The sequence below is a fragment of the Pinus tabuliformis genome, chromosome 5_1, assembly GCF_031772625.1.
Source record: "Pinus tabuliformis cultivar Carrire ecotype Pingquan chromosome 5_1, CPIR1, whole genome shotgun sequence".
NCBI classification, from domain to species: Eukaryota; Viridiplantae; Streptophyta; class Pinopsida; order Pinales; family Pinaceae; genus Pinus; species Pinus tabuliformis.
The window spans coordinates 264,548,611-264,554,610 of NC_142305.1; positions in this window are offsets into that span (position 1 = coordinate 264,548,611).

A 6,000-nucleotide genomic window follows, 5' to 3' on the forward strand; every position below is an offset into this window, starting at 1 on the left:
CAACCACCTATCAAGACCAAATATAATTGAATACCATGCATCATCAAGTTATGTGAAGGAGAATATAAAGCATATCGAAGGACACATCTATCATTGAGAAGCAACAACATCTTGACATTACCACATCATCAAGCTAGTCCATGTCAATAGTGTCATGTGAAGTCTTGTCATGAGTTTTCAAAGGCCACATGACTATTATTGGCCATGTATATTGTAAATAAAATGTATTATAACGAGGAAATCCAATGCACACACATAAATATGAAGAGTCATGTAAGTTGAAAAGCCATAGGAAGTTGAACAGTCACAAGGGTAGTCAAAAAGTAACAAGGGGAAGAAGCACCGCTTCGTTATATATACCCCCTCATTTTATGACAAAATTAATTTTCACCTTGCCTCCTCCCACAAAGAATTAGAGAGATTAGTCAGTTCTTTGAGCAGCAAGGAGTGGCTCCAATGTCCCACTACTGGGGCTAGTGATGTACTATGTAATTATGTGTCTTGGAAGTTTTTCTTAGTTATAGAAGCCCTTTTAGGCTAGCATGTTTCCATGTATGGCTTATGGATGTTTGTAACACTATTATGTGATCATTTGTATTTCATGTTTCCTTTCACATGCACTAATATAGTTGAACTATTTCGGTTGTTTTAACGCTTATCTTTTTGGGAATGTGCTATAATGGTTGTCACTATTGTCTCATCCTTATGGACTATTTTACGGGATTGTAGAAAAACCTTTCTTTATTCATTGGTTGTAATGACCGTTGCATTCACTATGGACTACTCTCCTAGATGGTAGAAGGGTCTTTCCTTGTTCACTGATTGGAATCAATGTCGCATCCATTGTGGACTATTATGCTAGATGTCAGATAGGCCTTTTTGCTTCATGTGTTTCTCTTCCTAGTTGGTATTATTACCTCTAACATAAAGGCTCACTTTTCTCCCCCTTTTGCAGTAAGAGAACCTAGAGATAGTTGTAATGCACACTCACCTTACTTTTTGAAGATACCATTGCATCACTCTCTTGTGCTGAAAGCTAGAACCCAGGAAAATATCTAAGTATTTGGAAACCGAGACATTATATTGGATGGGCCTCCTACAATAAAAGGTGTGAGGTCTGACAGGGACTTCATATCATGGAGATCCCCTGAATGTTGGTAGGTCGAGCACCATCAACAAAATGAAAGAGCTCTTTTGACTGTTTCCTATATATTTTAGGGTTCATTGCACTTCCTTCCTGGAAAATTTCTATTCTTTTAAAAAGGGATCTATTCTTGAATAATTTATACTTAATAAATTTTTCATAAAGATGTTACCTTTCTGAGCGCCAATAGTACTATTTTGAAATGCTTCCAGGCTTATTTGGTGTCTTGGAGTAACCACAATTCCATTACCATATCATTTTCAGCTTAAAGCCTCACCTTATTTATTCATTTTACTATTTTCATGATGAATATTCTTACAATCATGATGTATTATATTTTTCCATCTTAGCTTACCATTATTTTGGGGGTTTACAACTAGATATTTAAACAATAATTCAAATCCATAATACAATTTGTTATCTTCTCTTTCTTCTTTTCATTTTAGAAGTCTTAGTTCCCATAATACTTACCTCATTTTGATGTAACTTTCCCAAGAAATTTCCTATCATTAGTTCACATACTCTATGATTCTGGAAATTTAGGTTACTGAAAAACAATTTATGTGATTGCTTAGTCAATTAAGTAAAAAGAGATAATTTTTTTCCTAAATTTGTAACATGCAAGGAAAATTATTATGTCACAAAAAAATATCATCATGGTTCAATTAATTTCATATAATATTAGTTCTTACAATGACCACCTTTTTTTATAGTCCTTACCAATATTCTTAACTATTCTACAACTGTAACAGGTTTCGTGTGGCATTGATAGCTAGCATACCTTCTAATTAAGAATCCTTCATAAGTAATTATTTCCTTTACAACTGTTATAATTTCTAAAACCCATCGCCTATTCTATGCAGTCGTATGTTACGACATTATACATACTCATATTCGAGCTATGTTTCTCATAATGTATAATTTGTTTCCTATTTTTATCTCATAAATACAATGTTGTATATTCCATACATATTATGTTGTTAATACTATCAATATACATCATTTCACTTGCTAGAATCAGACTTGGGTGGGGATGATATTGACTATTCCAGCCATCCACCCAAACTGCACTAACTTGACATGTACATAAATATATTTTTTCTTAAAAAGAATATGTGTGTTCTAGATGTTCATTCTAGTTTATCAAATTTATTATTACGGGTTTCGAAAAGACCTGTTTGAGTGTATGATATGTTTTGGGTTAAGTAATACAAGGTTCTGAAACCCATATAAACACATTTTCATTTCTTTTACACACCTTATTCCAATATATTCTCTATCTTTTATTTGATTCAACCATAAATTCTAGACCTTTCCTTTCTATTTTAGTGAATGTTTCCTAACCTTCTTGCTACACAAAACATGAAATTATTGTAAATCAATTTAGCTCGTTATCTTTTTCTTTCATTTTAATATCCTTATTTTCTAATTGTTATTACACTCATGTTCAAATGCTATAGAAATTATATGTTTTCCCATAATATTATCATAAGATCCACTGTTTTGTGGCTTACCTCTCATAAGTGTACAAAATTTCCCTTCCACTAGGGTCAACAAATTTTATTTTACCAGTAAATAACTCTCTCAGTTATATTCTTTCCTTGGTTTTTCCTTCTTTGCAAGGTCATTGGTCAAAAGATGGTGTTTTGAGAGAATTTCTACGCAAGTTATTCGCAATGTGGTATCCTTGCATTGCTCAAATACCTTCTCATATTAAGTAACAATTAAGTACTACATACTTTAATGCCAAGAATATCTTCTTACATTCTCTTAACTCCCTTCTCTACAAACTCTAATATAAGATATCTATACATGTCAATCTTTTGAACTATATATCCGAAAATTTTATGTAAATTAAAAGGATCTCATAATTAGTAAGAGCACAATAAAGACTTAGCCTTGGAACTCAATGTTAAATACAACATACACACGTCCATGAACACGCACAACCTTTATCATATTAACAAGTAATCATCCTATAAGTAATTCCAGACATTTTGTGGATGATTTAATATATAACACTCTGGCATAGCTGATGAGCATAGCCATATTTTTTTACCAGTTGATCAACCTAGTAAGAGAGGTAATTCTGCTTTACACACACACACACACACACACACACACACACACATATATATATATATATATATGCACATTTTCTCACATGATGTGAGTTTCTCTTAGTTCCATATATCTCAAAATCCCTTGTCTCTTCACTTATCATCTAGTCATGGATTAGAATCTATTGATTAACAAGTATTACTACTCTATTAATCCATGAGAAAAAGTCTTGCATCTATTGATACTTATTTCTATAGGTAAGGGTACTCTTACAATGACCGGTCAATATCCAAATTTAGGCCACCTAAATAAAATTCAATCAAATACTCATAATACAGAAGTATTTTATTCATCTATCCTTTAATCAATAATGTAACATGGCTCTAATACCATATGTAAAATCTCTCTTGTTTATGCAGATAAATACTTGTAAATATTGTAAAAATATGTCATACTTCTTTTTAGAAGGAACACATATATTTCGTAGATATCTCCTGCATCATACATAGGGTCAACACTTGACTTACCATCTCTTGTATTGTTTACGGTGAGAAAACAACGCTTGAAATTTCCGTCATAACAACATTTACAAAAATTCACTTCGTATTTATTTACAAAAGTGCTCATATTGCTTCCACCCTTTTCTTGATCCATACTATAGTTGCATCTATATTGATTTTGATTAAATTATATATTTATATCTATGTAATGATTAACTCAACCATTTGATATAAACCATGGGCACTACATCATGCTTACACATGTGACCTCGTCACCTACAATATTGAATTATGACATACAATTCCAAGTCTCTTGTGGAAATTCATATCACCACATGGAAAATAGTATAACATTATTGTGAGGATTGATTTAAGGTTTTAACTTACACTAAGAGTAAACAAGGCTCGGCCTATAAACATGGCACTCATTCATCTATTTGTTTAGAACATGCATTATATATGTTACTACATAGCAAGCTAATATTAATGTTTTTTATTATGCTAGATGCATGGAAATGTATGTATAAGTCACAAAGATATATTTGGAGAGTTGACAAGGGAATATATCTTCATGTTTAAGTGGAAGAGTGTAAAGATATATTTGGAGATTTGACAAGGGAATATATCTTTATGTTTAAGTGGAAGAGTGAAAATAAATAATAATAATAGGGGAACAATATATTACTTTATGTATACATGAGAAGCACAAACCCAAATTGAAGTGAATAAAGTATGACTTCGTTCTGATGAATGAGTGGAAATGTGACTCAATAGGAAATGCTATGAGTTAATGTAGATGGAAGAGTAAATAGTAAGAGGTAAGGAAACATGGAATATGCAAGGTAAACACATATGTCATTAAAACATTAAATATATTTTTGAGACTAGTTAAGACGATTTAGTAAAGAGGAATAAGATATAGTAAAGAGGAATAAGATACACTAAGGTTCTAACAATTCTAGAATCTTTGTGGGTGAAACGATGGAAACGATGGAGTTGGGTTCTACTTTTTGGTGAGAGAGGGTGTGTTTGGGTAGAAAAACCAATAGATTAATAGATCTATTTAAACACTTGATCGAGCATTTCTAGCACTAAGAAATTAGCTCGATCAAGCCTTGCGCTTTTAAGTTAGAAATTCTAAAATTACGTAAATATGATTAATGATATGCAAAATTATAATTGTAACCATGTGAGAGTTAAAAAAAAACAAATTTAATTACTAACTACATTTCAATAGAGGAGTAGAGAACATTGATTAAGCTCCGGATAAACGCGAGATGGCCACCGACGAGGGTTTCTCCTGCGCTGCTAATGGAACCACAGACGCGGCGGTGGTTGGAGACGGCGCTGCAAGGCTGGCCTCAGCCTCTGCTCTCATCAGGACCGGTCTCAAGAGCATGGAGCTGGAGCGCCCAGACTCCTTTCGAGGTGCCGGCAAGGGTTCTGCGGCGCGGCAAAACGCCTGGAAAAGATTAGACGGCTCTGGCACAGCGTTTTCCCTCCGCCCAAAATATCATTTTCTTGCTGAGACAGACGCTTCAGAGAAGGATCTGGAAGCGAAGCTCGAGAAGGAGCACGAGGTCAGAGATCTGAACATAACAATCGTTTCTGGGTACAGAACCCATTTTGAAGGTGGCAAATCGCCTGAGATTGGACTGATCGTTCACGCCAACTTTGGTCTTCCGCTCAGGACCTTTGCATGCAAAGATGGGGGACTGCATGATGCAGATCTGCCCCATCACATAACGGCATGGCCCAATCTCTGCAGATCTGGGCCGGATCTACTCGAAATGGGCCTCAAATATTACAGATCCAGGCCAGATCTAACGTTTTGGAGTAAGTTTCAAGATCCCAGGCAGCAGATCGGCGGGAATGGGCATCGATTGAGCAGAGAGCACGCAGCAGATCGACCCAATAGGAGGCAAGACCTGGAAGAACGCACACACCCGGAATATCTAGCAGCCAGCAAAGACACCGGTTCAGACAGAGCACAGCCAAAATGCAGATATAAGGTAATTAAAAATCGATTTCAGATCTTTATTAAAACCCCTGAGATGAAATCTCTCTTAATTTGGGTAAGTGCAGATAGCACTGTTTCGCAGCTAAAGCAGCAAATTTGGACTTCCACTGGCTATCCTGGCCGGACCCAACACTTAGTCAGCGGCAGGTGGTCCCTCCAGGACGAGAGAACCCTGGGGAGTTACGAGATTAGCTCTGGAGAAACCATTGTACTGAACCTCAGGCTGAGAGGAGGGGCCCCATCTCAGGGACAGCCAAGCAATTCAGGAGGGGACA